We start from the raw sequence: 14,100 nt of genomic DNA, 5'->3' as shown, positions 1-14,100 counted from the left end.
GGTACGTGTTCAGGACTACTCCTCTAAACAATCACGTAATTCCTGGTTTCAATGAATTAATGGCTAGATGCATTGTAGAAGAAACAAGGGTAGAAGAGCAAGAAATGCCCTTGCCTAAAGGTCCTCCTGCTGCCTTTTCTTCTCATGCTAAGAAAAGAAATAATTCCCAATCTAAATCGAAAAGAAAGGTTGGACCTAAGGGTGGAAGAAAAGGACGATGTTACATTTGCAATAAAGCAGGTCATTATGCAAGGGAATGCCCTGATAGAAGGACTCTCACCATGACGATGATCAAAATCCCTCTCATGGTAATCGAAGGGATGGAAAATTCAATAGCAAAGGTAAAAGGAATGTTGGAAATCAAGGAAGAGGACAACCATTCAAGAAGCCTAGAAATTCCAGGATGTATTAAATGCACCTGACCTCCGAAAGAACCTGGTGTCCATCTCGGCAATGGAAGGCAAAGGCTACAAGGTAACCTTCAGCGATGGCAAGGTACGTGTATCGAAAAATAATGTTAAAGATGCCTTTACTCTTGGGTTTCGTGTTGATCAGGTCGATCAAAGTCAGGTAGGTGTCATGTCTTATGACACATCTCTTCAGTCCGAACTTTGGCATTGGAGGTTTGCCCACCTTCATTACAAAGATCTACCCGATGTAAGACATATGGTAATAGGGATGCCCGAATTCCGAGTAGAAAAAGAAGGTGTATGTTCGGGATGTGCCGAAGGAAACCTCCAAAGGGGACCATTCCCCTCAAGCCTAAGCAAGACCTCCGATATATTACAGTTGGTTCACTCAGGCATACCTGAGGTTGGCATTAAGAGAGAGACTACTACACCACATACTCCAGAGCATAATGGTGTGGCACCGTACGATTGTGGAAGTCGTCTCTATGGGTAGATGATGTAACAATGTCTGATGTGGAAGAACCGATGGATCCTATTTATCCACATGAGCCTTCCTCTTCCAGGAAGAGGCCTTCATAGCTTAGGGGGATACTTGATGATATTGAAAGACATGCTGCACCATGAGGAACCTTCTATGAAAGTAAGAAACCTAACAGATATCAGGGATACCTGACCAATATGAGCACAATCATACAAAATGAGCCTTTATCATTCTCAGATGTCGTCAAGCATCAAGTATGGAAGGATGCTATGACCATTATGGAGAATGATGTTTGGGAAGTAGTTCCCAGACCCCTGGAGAAGACAATTGTTACTTCAAAATAGCCTTACAAGATAAAGCTGCAGCAGATGGAAATACAAAATAGTATAAGGCTCGTTTTGTTGCTCGTGGTTTCTCCCAGAAAGAAGGTATAGACTATGATGTGATATTTGCACCTGTTGCCAGATATATGACCATCCGCTTGATCATAGCCCTTGTGGCTTCACAAGGATGGAACCTACATCAGATGGATGTCAAGACCGCGCTCTTGCACAGTTCAATCAAAGAAGAGGTCTATGTCGAGCAACCTGAAGGATTTGAGATTTATGATTGAAAATCTCACGTATGCAGGTTGAAGAAGTCTCTCTATGGGTTGAAGCAAGCACCCCGAGCATGGTATGAGAGGATCGATAACTACTTGATGAAGCTGGGATTCACTAGGAGTGAAACCGATCCTAACCTTTACTTTAAGGTTGAAGATGACAAGCCTCTCATATTGGTGTTGTATGTGGATGACCTCTTTCTAACAAGTGCAGACCCTCTCATTCGCAAATGTAAGAGGGAGTTGGCTTCTGAATTAAAAAATGAAGAACCAAGGACTTGAAGTGTGGCAAAAGCCAAGGGAAATTTTCCTATCTCAAGGAAAATATGTGGTGAAGATTCTAAAAAGATTTGGTATGATGGACTGCAAACCTGTGACTACCTCGAGGATCTTAACTTTCAGAAGTTATATGGTAGTGATGTCGGACCAGATTTGGGAAATGTCTCCAAGTTTCAAAAACTCATTCGCGTTGATGTTCTTGGTGAACCTTCGTCCGAACATATGTTTTGCAGTTAGCATTGTGAGCTCATATTTGGTTGAGCCTCACTAGATTGATGCCAAGAATCTTCTGAGATGTCTTCAGGACACAATCTCTCATGGATTGAGATACACTGCTGGAAATATGAAACTGCAAGAGTAGGTAGTGTGGAGGATCACTGGAGCACTTTTAGTGTTGTTTCTCTTTGGATTCTGCTTCGATATAATGGATGAGCATGAAGCAGAAGTCGGTTGCCATAAGCACCGCCGAGACCAGATACATATCTACAAGTATGATCTCGTATGAAGCTGCCTGGTTGGGGAAGCTCTTCAGTGAGCTATTTGAACACATACCACTGTGATTCTCTGTAACAACCAGAGGTGGGATTCGATTATTGAGGAATCTCGTATTCGTCAATTGCTCCAGCAGATAGACATCATCTGGGATATGGTAAGTCGATGAGCAAGGAGGCTCCATCGCATTAAGATGATGTACAGGTCGATACACCTTGTCAAAGCCCCGAGGAAAGATCTAATCTGTGATTTTCCCAAACGACTTGGAGTCGTCAAGAAACCCTTGTACAAGGGTCCTGCATGTTGCATACATTGAGCTCTGGGAGCTCTGAGGGCTTGCGGTTCTTACTGGAGCAACAAACGGCCACAAGGTGACTCACCCTCCCCTGGTGGTGCACACTGGAACAAGATGATTCGCTCTCTTATGGGACAGGATGATTTGCTCTCTTGTGTAGTAGGATGATTAGTTCTCCTGTGAGGCCTGGACTGATGTGTTCTCCATGGCGATTGTAGCAGGATTGATGTGTTCTCCTATGAGGCCTGGATTCATGTGTTCTCCATAGCGGCCTGGATTGATGTGTTCTCCATGGCGATTGTAGCAAGATTGATGTGTTCTCCTGTGAGGACGGGATTGATTAAGTTCTCCTGTCGAGACATCCTACCCATGCAGTCTGGGACTCATGGGAAGTACCTCTCATCTGATCAATGAGCAGGGAAATGAAGTTAGGGACCATAGTAGTACCGATGGACGCATCGTTGTATCTAACGTACTCCCTATGCTAGGATGACCTCCATTGATCTGGGACCAGTGGTAGGAGTGGTACATTCTATGACACTAACTTCGGGTCGATTTTTACTGGTCTGGGACCAGTGGTACGCACTCTGAGACTGACTTTGTGTCAGTGGAGGATGTTATTGGTTTGGGACCAGTGGTAGGAGTTGTACTCACTATGACGCTGACTTCGAGTTGGTTGAGACTGGGCTGGGACCAGTGGTACATACTCTGAGACTGACTTTGAGTCAATGTGATACATCCTCGATCATTTCTTCTTCTTCATAATTCGGACAAAAGCAGAGCAAAACAGAACAAAGCAGAGCAGAGCATAACAAAGCAGAGCTGTACAGATCAGTACAGCGCAGAACAAGACAAAGCAGAACAGACAGAATAGAGCAGAGCAGGGTAAGGGTCAGGCTGTATAGGGCAGTGCATTTGATGGATGAATAGAGCGACCGATAGACAGATTGCAGATGAAGTTCTCCCTAGTTGAGAGGGTGTGTTAAATTGGCAACTAGGGCCAAACTTCATGTGGGTCATCTTATTCATGGCTGATAATATGTTCATTAGATTCCTCTCGTCGAGAGGTGTAGGATTGATCTAAAGATCATCCGATTCCAATAAGTATTCATGGAGATATGAATTTATTTTGATTATGGAATTATTATCAAGCCGACCTACAACTCATGTAGGCTCAGAAGCCCAACAGTCGCATCTATTCAAACATCAACAGTTGTGTATAAATACAGGAGGACTTTTCCTCATTTGCACTCACTCATCTCATCACATCTCTCTCTCTCTCTACTGCGCAGAAAAGAGTCTCTTCTCTACTGCGCAGAAAAGGGTCTCTCTCTCACACATGTGAAGCCGGAAGCTGCTGAAACTGAAGCTGCAACTGTAGATCCAAACTTTGACCAGCGTGGACCATCAAAACTCCTCTTCTGATCTATGTTGTAGGTTCATCTAAACCTCCTCTAAAGGCTGCAACTTTTGGTGGTGGAATCAAGTCAATCCGACAGACGGTTTGCGAGATATCGACTGCCCTAGTTTGAAGGAAGCTGCTGAAACTGAAGCTGCAACTGCAGAAGTGAAGTTTGACCTGCGTGGACCAGAAGATCTCCTCATCTAAACTGCGCTATAGGTTCATCTAAATCTCCTCTGAAGGCTGCAACTTTTGGTGGTGGAATCAAGTCAATCTGACGGACAATTTGCGAGATATCGACTGCCCTAGTTTAAAAGAAGCTGTTGAAATTGACGCTGCAACTGCAGAAGTGAAGTTTGACCTGCGTGGACCAGAACTCATCTAAACTACTTTGTAAGTTCATCTGAACCTCCTCTAAAGGCTGCAACTTTTGGTGGTGGAATCAAGCCGATCTGACGGTCGGTTTGTGAGATATCGACTGCCCTAGTTTTAAGGATGAAGCCGCAAATGCTGATGCTGCTGATCTAGGGTTTGCTACTGCTGATATAAATCAGATTTCTTGTACTATTTCTCTCTGCTGAATTATTGAAGATAAAAGAAGATTTGATCAAAGGGTTTCCCCACACATTGTAGGGTTTGTCCCTGGCTAGCTGCCACATCTTGTGTCTCTTGTCTTGGCTTGTTTTCTGTCCATCATTTAATGTTCTATCCGCACTTTACTGTATGTACATGTGATTGCTAATCTGTAGAATATAATAAGAAAAGAAGTAAACTGTTATAAGCATATAACATACCATAACTTAACATCTTCCTTGCACTCTCAAGATCCCCTTATATCATCTTGCCTTTCCTTATACCATCCAGAACCTCCAGCTCCAATGCAAACAGCAACATGACTCACAAGGACAATCACCAGTCTTGATATCATTGTCTAGCAAAACAGTAAACCAGACTCTCTTCCCAATATCAATTAGTCCTCTATCTTGCCCCATCAATTAGGTCTGATATTGCCCCATTGCTTATTTCAACCTCTGGCAATTATTTTTAATAAGATGCCACGGTTGTTTCCCTGCCTATCCTGAGTCCATTGCCATCAACATCCAGCACTGGTTTCAGCAGGTTGCTAATCTCTGTACTGGCACAGAGACCCCTTAGGATAACCCTTCTTAATGACACGTTCCACTGAGGTTATAGGAATTGTTTATTTTCTCATGTATAATTTTTGTCTCTGACTTCTTTGAGTTCCCTAGTTGCTGGTGGTTACCAACCATAATATTCCAAACATATTTACTTGAAATCTCATTATGCATTCTACTGGACAGCTCAAGCTTATTTGGGTATCAAAACCTATGTTTCTTGGCTCTGTTTCATCATAACATAACAATAATTAAGAAAACAACACAACAACGACACACAATGACATAGACATTGCACCAAATGCAGACTAATCATTTCCTTTCATTACATTTAAAGCTGACTACTTTGATGGAAAACCAGATGGTCCATTTATAACAGTCTGCTTAAATATATCCTTTCATTCTACTTTTACACATCCAACATTCAATTAAATATCATACTAACAACCAAAACTAACGGTTAACCAACTATGGTCAGTACTACTTGTCTTTACATGGAAGAACAGTATTCTGTTTAAACCTCCATTAACAGTTGCCGTAAGTTGCCAGTGTAAGATGCAGCTCAGTGGAGTCATCTTCACTCAGTTATCAACTTATCTCTATGGAGTCATCTTGCTGTAGCCACCTTAGTGGATTCATCTTGGTGCGCTTACTCCGGAAAAGTCACAGCTCAGCAGGCTTATTCTCATTAATTGCAATCCAAAAATTAACAGCCATTACAATTCCTTTAACTCTCCATCACTTCCTTTAATAGAATTATAGTCTCAAGAATCCTTTAAGCCTTTGCAGCTCCACAATCTCAAGCAAAGATTGAAGAATATGAAATCACAACAGTGGTGGTTTACAACAGATGCACAAAATCAGATTATGGGAGATGAAGCTTAGAAGTTGATAGACACAAGTAAATAGAAAATCTCTGATCTGAACAGTAGTCAATCTCCAAAATGGAAGCATAGAAACTCATAGAAAATGTTTTTGGTATGCCAACCCACAAGTATATCGAGTCAATATTATTAACTGAGGATTAACTTCTCATTTTACAGTTGACTTATATATTTTGGCTGACCCACAGCTTCCTATGAACATTCGGTGCCATAACAACAGTAGTTCACAACCATAACAAATAGTACTCACACTGCCTCAATACTGCTTGGAAAGATATTTTTTTCAATTGAAGTCCCACATTTACCCTCAGATTTGACATATCCATGCGTACACTTTAGACATATTAACAGCACAGCATTATCATTAAAAGTAGAACTACATAAACATTTATGGAATTTTACTCTGATGGTATGAAGAAGCATATCTTATCCTCAACGTACTATAACCAGGATTAGACCTATTCACATTTCTAAGAGGCCTTACACTACTGGGCTGCGTGTGACCCTGCACATAAGGGTGGTCAAAAGATTCACATGACCTCTGGAATTTAAATCAGCCCAACCTAGGTGAATAGTCATTACGTTAAATACAAATTCATATCTTATCTACAAGAAAACGGGTTTTTGTATCAAGAACAACGAAAGAAGTGTATACACTGTGATTAGTCAGTTTCCAAATATCGGTTTCATGGGAGTGTATTTCAAACAAGTCCAGGGTCATGGAATGCATATCTAAAAGACTGCTGATGATGGCAGGATTAGAGACTTGTTTCACTGCATTATTTTGGCACAGCAATAGCTCTTTTTTCAATACTTCAAATAGTAGAGGCCTCAAGGATGAAAAAAGTTCAGCACTCCCTCCCCATGTACTTGTATATCATTTGTGCGTGAAATATAAATATTAGTTAAGAGACCAGAAAATGCATACGAACATTTCAGCAGATCACATACAAAACCAAGAGTTGAAACATAAAAATTCAAAGACAATAATTCAGACATAAAAATCTGTAATTATTACCCTGAGATCTTCACTGTACAGCATCGAGGATCTAAAAGTAGGATATGACTTGTAAAACTCTAACCACAGCTATTGTACAATGTCAGTAATTCTTAAAAATAGTATACAAAGGAAACTTATATGTTGTCTGAACATAACTTATAAATGATAAGCTACAAAAGAATAGAATGGCTATTGCCTTAAAACTCATCTTGAGGTGTTAAGTGAAGGTACATTGGCAATTTGATTACATAATGTGTATATGCTACCAGGGCTTTAGATCAGCAGGAGGGCCTGCTGTCCAGTTCAAAATCTTTTGATTAGGTTTCAAGTAAATACTGCTATCATGAGGCAATTTGCGGGCTAGACCATTCAAAATCTGATGGAAGGCATCTCCTGGTTGAGCAGGTTGCGGAAACAGCATGGCCTGCTTCATGGCAGGATTAGCGAGCAATCGCTGCTTCCTCAATATGACCTCTGGTGGAATAGATGTAAGAATAGTGTCCAGGTTAGGTACATCTTTTTCAGCTACAAACACCCCAATTTCTTCCCAGGGTATGGCATCAGCAAAAGGTAGCACAATATCATCGGCTATAATGACTGGAATACAACCAAATATCACTCCTTCGACAAGTCTTGGACTCCAGGGAGCCCAGCCCAATGGACACAGACAAAAAATGGCCCGTTGCATGTCCTCGTAATAAGTAGCAGGGTGCTCAGTAGAAATTTCAAAAAGAGGGTTGTCTTTAAAATTCTCCCATACCGATGCTCGTGCACCCCTAGTTCAGAGACAAAAATGAGCAATCAGGAAGCTCAATTAGTTTAAATTTAAAATAATAATAATAATAATAATAATAAGATTTTACGTATTTGTGTGTAACTTAGAATCAAAGAGAGAATATCAAAAATCACACTTTATTTTACTCACACCCTTGTCAGTTCGAGATCTTCTGTCTCTTACCTTGCATAGTAACCCCCTTCTGGATCATTGCCCACATCATAAAACAGACCACGAAAGTAAACAAAGATTGACCGAGGAGTGCTGGGAGGTATCAAGTGTGCCTGCATCTTTTGTGGAGGAGCATAAGGTGGAACTGTGATTGATCCTTCCTTCAAGCAGACATGGTATCGCTGTCCAAATGTCTGAACCAGTGTGGCCGCTGCAGCAATGGCAAAATACCTCTCTCAATAGCTTTCTCTTCCTGAAATCAACATCACCAACCAACAAAATCAATCAAACAAGCTCTGTGTCTTCAACAACAATCCACGCGTAACATTTAGTAAAAAATGGGCTAGAACTAGCATGGTATTCTTAATAAGTTGTCTTGCAGAACAATGTACCTTTGTATTGTGGGTGAATGATAAAACATGAAGCATTTGTTATAAACAATTCAATTCATTAATGGTATGCATTTGTGAAAACAACATACAAATCTAACTGAAACATTGTGTTCGTGCTTCTAATATAAAAATGGAACAATTACAGAAAAATAAAATGCCGAAATCAATATATCTCTTGATAAGCATCAGCTTCTTTCTAATATAAAGAAGTACTATTTGCCAGTAAATAATGTCAAGAGTTCACCAAAAGAATAAACAAAATGAAAAGATTGTGGCTGTACTTGGTAGTGGAAGCATGCACCAAAATCATGTGGCACCACGAAGAAATGATCTGCCCCTTCAGTGCGATTCCAATATGGCCAATTAGTGGAAATGTACTGAATAGCACTTCTCATCATTCGGGGAGATTTAAAGGGCAATGGCAACCCATTCGGAGTGAGATCACACGTAGTATACACAGGAGTATAAAACCAATCAGCCTCCTCCGGATTCAAAGTTCGGACAGGGCTGGAAAGCAAAAATCGGTTCATAAAGATCTCAGTGGCAAACATATGGGTAAGGCATCTGGGATCTTTAGCCAAAATCTTCCTGTTGTATTTACTGGGTAACTCATAAATGAACACTTTCAATCTCCCAACTGGGTCATCCTCCAAAACATCGCCAGCACTGCCTGCATCCAAATAGAAGCAAGTAAGTGAGAGCTTCAAATTTAATGCACAATAAGATATTTAGAGAGGTGTCCCTCATGTCCATATTTGCCTTTAAAACAAGTGAGATGGATTCTATGACAAATATCATATAGAATATATTTGCCTTTAAAACGAGTGAAATGGATTCTATGACAAATATCATATAGAATATATTTGCCTTAAAACAAGTGAAATGGATTTTATGATAAATATCTTTACATTCTATACTAGGAATATATATGTTTCAGTTTTTAAAGGATTATTTAAACTCAAAAAGGGTCAAAGTCATCTATGTCACTGGCAAAAATTATACCTAAGTTGAGATGATAACAATTATTCCTCTCAACCACCCAAAATAAACCTAATTAACAATTGAAATACATCTATTAGATTTAATAAATCATTTGTAAATTCAAGTGGTAATGCAAGCGAAAAGACTGTGAGCCCGGTAATTAAGATGTATGTCATAAACGAAAGATGTTATTATGTCTGAACCTGTGATGTTACCTTGATGAATTTGAAAGAGAAACCATGTATGTTGTCTGGCAGTGCATTGTCGGTCCAATGTACATTTGCAAAGAAAGGCCTCGTTAGAGGAAACTTCGACTAAGTATAGCACAAATGAGACTAAGTGCAGTCTGAGATTACAACGAGAGAGTTTGTTATAAGATCCTAGGATATAGAGACTGGTCAAAAAAGATACAGACCATTTGTATGCAAGTACTTAGATGAATTGTTTTGACCAGCAATATATTGCAATGTAACCAATGTTTTAAAACTCCGACTCCGACTCTGACTCGGCCGAAGGTCGACTCCAACTCTGACTCGGCCGAAGGTCGACTCCAACTCTGACTCGGCCGAAGGTCGACTCCGACTCCGACTCGGCCGCCTCGATTTCAATGACTCGATCATTGTAAAAAATACAATAAATATTTATTTTTTATAAAAACACATAATTTTAAAGATTTTCATTCATGTTTCCAAACACACAGCATTAGAATATAGATAGAAGACAACATATGATCAAATTAGGCTCATGAATATATCCATTATATCAAAATGGCACCCAGTGCACTGTCCAATACATACACAATGATGATATAGAGATCAAAACAAAAACACATAACCAAGGAGGCTAGAAATGGCCTCTACAACAAAAGTTGGTGACCAGTACTACTGGCTACTGCTAGAGTTGCCAACATCATCTGGCTCAGTGTTACTTGGGAGTGGGGAGCAAGAGCGAAAACGGGAACGACATTTTCAGAAGGTCCCAGTTTGGGAGCGAATCCCGAAGGAGTTCAACAACCAATGTCACTAACATCAAGGTACATAGAGGGATTGGTGCTCTTAATTAAATACGAGTTCCATACCGTAATACATGACAAAATTCAATGGAAACATTGCAATCCCCCAATCCTGAAATCCTGAAAAACTGATAAGTCTGCTGGATTTTGAATGAAATCTAAAATTCTACTTTCTCCATATGAAATCCAGTGAGCCTGGAACCACTCTCAAACATCCTGAGCCATTTCATGGTAATGTTAAAAATTAAGTAAAAGTGACATTCTCATGGTAATGTCACTTTTACTTTAAGAATTTAACATTACCATGAATAGCATATCAATACTAGGGATCAGAGTCAGACAAGGAAACCCATGAGTCAGGCAGGGAAGCCCAGGGAATCCCCCACACTCAGAAAAATTAACAAAAAATAAAAAATAAAAAAACAGTTTTTTGGGGTTCACTGGCTGCTGTCCGTAACCCGGCCGGGTTGATACAGACTAGGCCGGCTTGGTATTAACCCGGCCGGCCAAACCGGTTCAATGGCCTGGTCAAATTTTTTTTGACCGACTCGGACCAACTCGGCCGAGTCGGTTCCGAGCCAGCCGGGTTTAAAAACACTGAATGTAACTACTTTTTATTGAAAATCTGAAAGATTATGTTATCCTTCATAATGACTATAATAATTAAAAATATATATAATAATAATATCAACCAGCATATATTTATTTTAACCATGAATCTTTTAAGCAGCACCAAGAGGTTTGGAACTACGTTGCTTTACATTCTAATTGGCTATCTCCTATGAGGCTGTAGCAATCCCCTCTTTGCCACTGGTGAGCATCGTCATCAGATGGTGGAGGCCAGTAATTAAAGATGTTCTAGACCCCATTCACTGGCCTCGTAACTTAGAATAAACTTCACACCAACAGGCCTTGACTATGTTAATCATGCAGCATAAGTCTAATGATTTTGAGACAAGTAAAAAAGGCTCATGCTGTGAGATCAAGAGAAATGATTCCAGATTATCCAAATCCATGAATTCAAAACTCTGTAGTATTTACAAGCAAAAAAACTGCATGGAATTTTGAAATGAGTTGACACCTATGTCTTTTATGTATGTGACTTCGCAGTATTTTGAGATATGAGCTAAAGCCCTTGTTGTTTGTGTAGAATACTTTACAGGATCGTGGAATATGGGTGTTACTTTGCAGGATTTTGAGATATGAGCTAAAGCCGTTGTTGTTTGTGTAGAATACTTTACAGGATCGTGGAATATGGGTAAATGACCTTAGCTGTGGTCTATTTTAGAATAGGGTTCCAGAATTTCCATTTTTTAAGAAATAGAAAATTATCGATTGTCAAGATTTAATAATTTGGGAATATTCTTAACCATATACGCAATCCAACAAAAATTCCCCAATGGTTTTTCAGTTTCCAACTTCCACTCCTGCAGTACTGCATTATAAATTCTCAAAGTTACAAATGGCACATATGTATTTTGATTACTATACAAATTCATGAGCTATTTAGTTCATATGGTTGTACTAATTGTTTAAGCTATATCATTTACACTGGAATTTTGGGACGTAGGTAATGCCTATGCTGATTATGTAAATGGAACCAATATAGAAAATTTAACACCTATGTTATGGGTGCCACTCAAATGAGATGAGACACATTCGGGGTAGGGCCTGCCTTATCTCCATTGTATGTAAAAGCAATAATTGGCTTTTACTCTTCAGCCCTTCGGCAAAGAGGTAAAATGGAAAATGTCGTGGTCCACCGGGACTGCTATAAGCGAAATTATAAGCGGGTGAAGCCTAATGATTAAAAAGTTGTGCCCGAGTGGCATAGACCATGGTTTGTACCTTCCAGGTGCCTAATCATATCGAAATTAGGTTTGAGCCCTGCACTTCGCAAGCTCAAAATCAAACGCCATCGTAGGATTGAAGACTGTGGATTAAGCCGTGTGCTGTGTGTAAGGCTGAAATAACTTTCAAGGTGAACTCAACTGTATGCAGTGTGGAAGACTGAAATTCCTTCCATGGGAATTCAGTTCCTGACCAATAACTGACAGCCAGAGATCACAAGACTCAGCCCGTTCTGCATTCAATAAACGCCATCGTAGGATTGAAGACTGTGGATTAAGCCGTGTGCTGTGTGTAAGGCTGAAATAACTTTCAAGGTGAACTCAACTGTATGCAGTGTGGAAGACTGAAATTCCTTCCATGGGAATTCAGTTCCTGACCAATAACTGACAGCCAGAGATCACAAGACTCAGCCCGTTCTGCATTCAACTGTATGGCTGACAGTTGAATTGGGCAGAAACAGATTTGCATGAAATCTGAAGCACCCACTTCAGCATTAGGTCTACCAGAGCTCGAGGTTCAAATACATTACAGATCCCAAAATAAACACAAAACGAATGATATAAAAGCGTAATACGGGCTTACCAGCAATGCGCTCGGACTGCTGGTGCTCCTGCTGTTTCTGCCCAAAAGCAGAAACGATGGATAGAAATAGGAAAAGCACAAAAAAACTTATTTCGAGCAATTGCCGCCTCCTCCTCATCCTCTATTCCTCTAATTTTTGCTGGTTTTCTCGATCTCCTGGCCGTTTGCTGCCGTGATTTCTTCCGAGCTTTCGGAAATGAAAAGCTGAATGGGATTTGTAGCGCGAGGAAGGAAGATGGGAAGGTGGGGGTGTGTTGTGCTGTCACTGTGCGTTGTTGTTGGAATGCTTATTTTATGACCCTCGGTTTCGGTTGTTTTCGTGTTACTAGCTTTGCTTCAAAGAAACCAGGGCACTACGACTAAAGAATTGACAATTCCATTCACAAAGGGTTTTGATTTCCCTTTAGAGGAGGTTGCCTGTTCTTCTCAGTTGGTGAGAAAAATGGGGAGGCCTTGTCTCCTTTTCTCAGTTTGGTCAATGGATGGTAAAGTTTGGTTAAAGGGGCCTCTTAGCTTCTTTAAAGTATGCAATTAGTAATGGTCTGTATTTTATATGGATATAAATAATGTAAAGGAGAAGCAATCATGCTTAGATTGCAATTTGAGTTGTGGCAAGAAATTCAGTCAGCGTTTTTTCCGTCAAGTTCCCATTTCCTTCACTAATCACGATAACATTTAGTTTCATCTTTTTGCCTGATTATCGGAAATTGCAAATATTTCATTATTAAATTTTTTTTAAATATATTTTTAACATAATGAAATGATGTAGTTGATTTTATAAATGTTTTTTAATTGATTATTAATTTCATATGACATTAGCCTATTATAATATTTTAATTTTATAATTTAAGTATTATTTTACAAGGGTTGAATATTAATTTTCAATTTACATTTTAATAATTAGATGATGTATTTGACTTTATAAATGTTTTTTAAATGATCATCAATTTCATATGACATTAGCATAGTATATATTATAATATCTTAATTTTATAATTTAAGTATTATTTTATAAGGTTTGAATATTAATTTTTAATTTACATTTTTACTATTTTACTGGTGTTTATATTCTTAATGGATTTTACTATTTTATTTTTATTACATACATAACTTTAGTTCTAAGACTTTTTGGATCCATAATGTAGATAGAAGTCTTTTGGATTAATCACATAGTTAGACATTAATCACATAGTTAGACTAGTCTAATTATGTGATTAATCCAAAAGACTTCTATCTACATACTTAACTTATTTGAATATAAATATGATTAAATAAAAAATAAATGAAGCAAAATCTTTCAATTTATTGTTTTATGTATTTATTCAAATTTATTTTAATTTGTTTGAGTATTTGAGG

The 14,100-nt window shown here is 39.1% G+C and overlaps 1 pseudogene across 1 annotated transcript; it reads right to left on the bottom strand.

The window, feature by feature from the left end:
* Window positions 1–7,070: 7,070 nt before the first annotated feature.
* On the bottom strand, window positions 7,071–13,261 carry LOC149202223 (putative beta-1,4-xylosyltransferase IRX10L; annotated as a pseudogene). Its single transcript, XR_016253887.1, has 4 exons — window positions 12,745–13,261; window positions 8,600–8,988; window positions 7,939–8,179; window positions 7,071–7,756 (listed from the first exon to the last, which is right to left on the bottom strand). The product of XR_016253887.1 is annotated as a putative beta-1,4-xylosyltransferase IRX10L (transcript).
* Between the last annotated feature and the right edge of the window lie 839 nt (window positions 13,262–14,100).

The sequence above is a fragment of the Pinus tabuliformis genome, chromosome 2_1 (genome assembly GCF_031772625.1).
Source record: "Pinus tabuliformis cultivar Carrire ecotype Pingquan chromosome 2_1, CPIR1, whole genome shotgun sequence".
NCBI classification, from domain to species: Eukaryota; Viridiplantae; Streptophyta; class Pinopsida; order Pinales; family Pinaceae; genus Pinus; species Pinus tabuliformis.
Note: the sequence above shows the minus strand (reverse complement) of the source record. Positions and strands in the feature narration are given on the sequence as shown.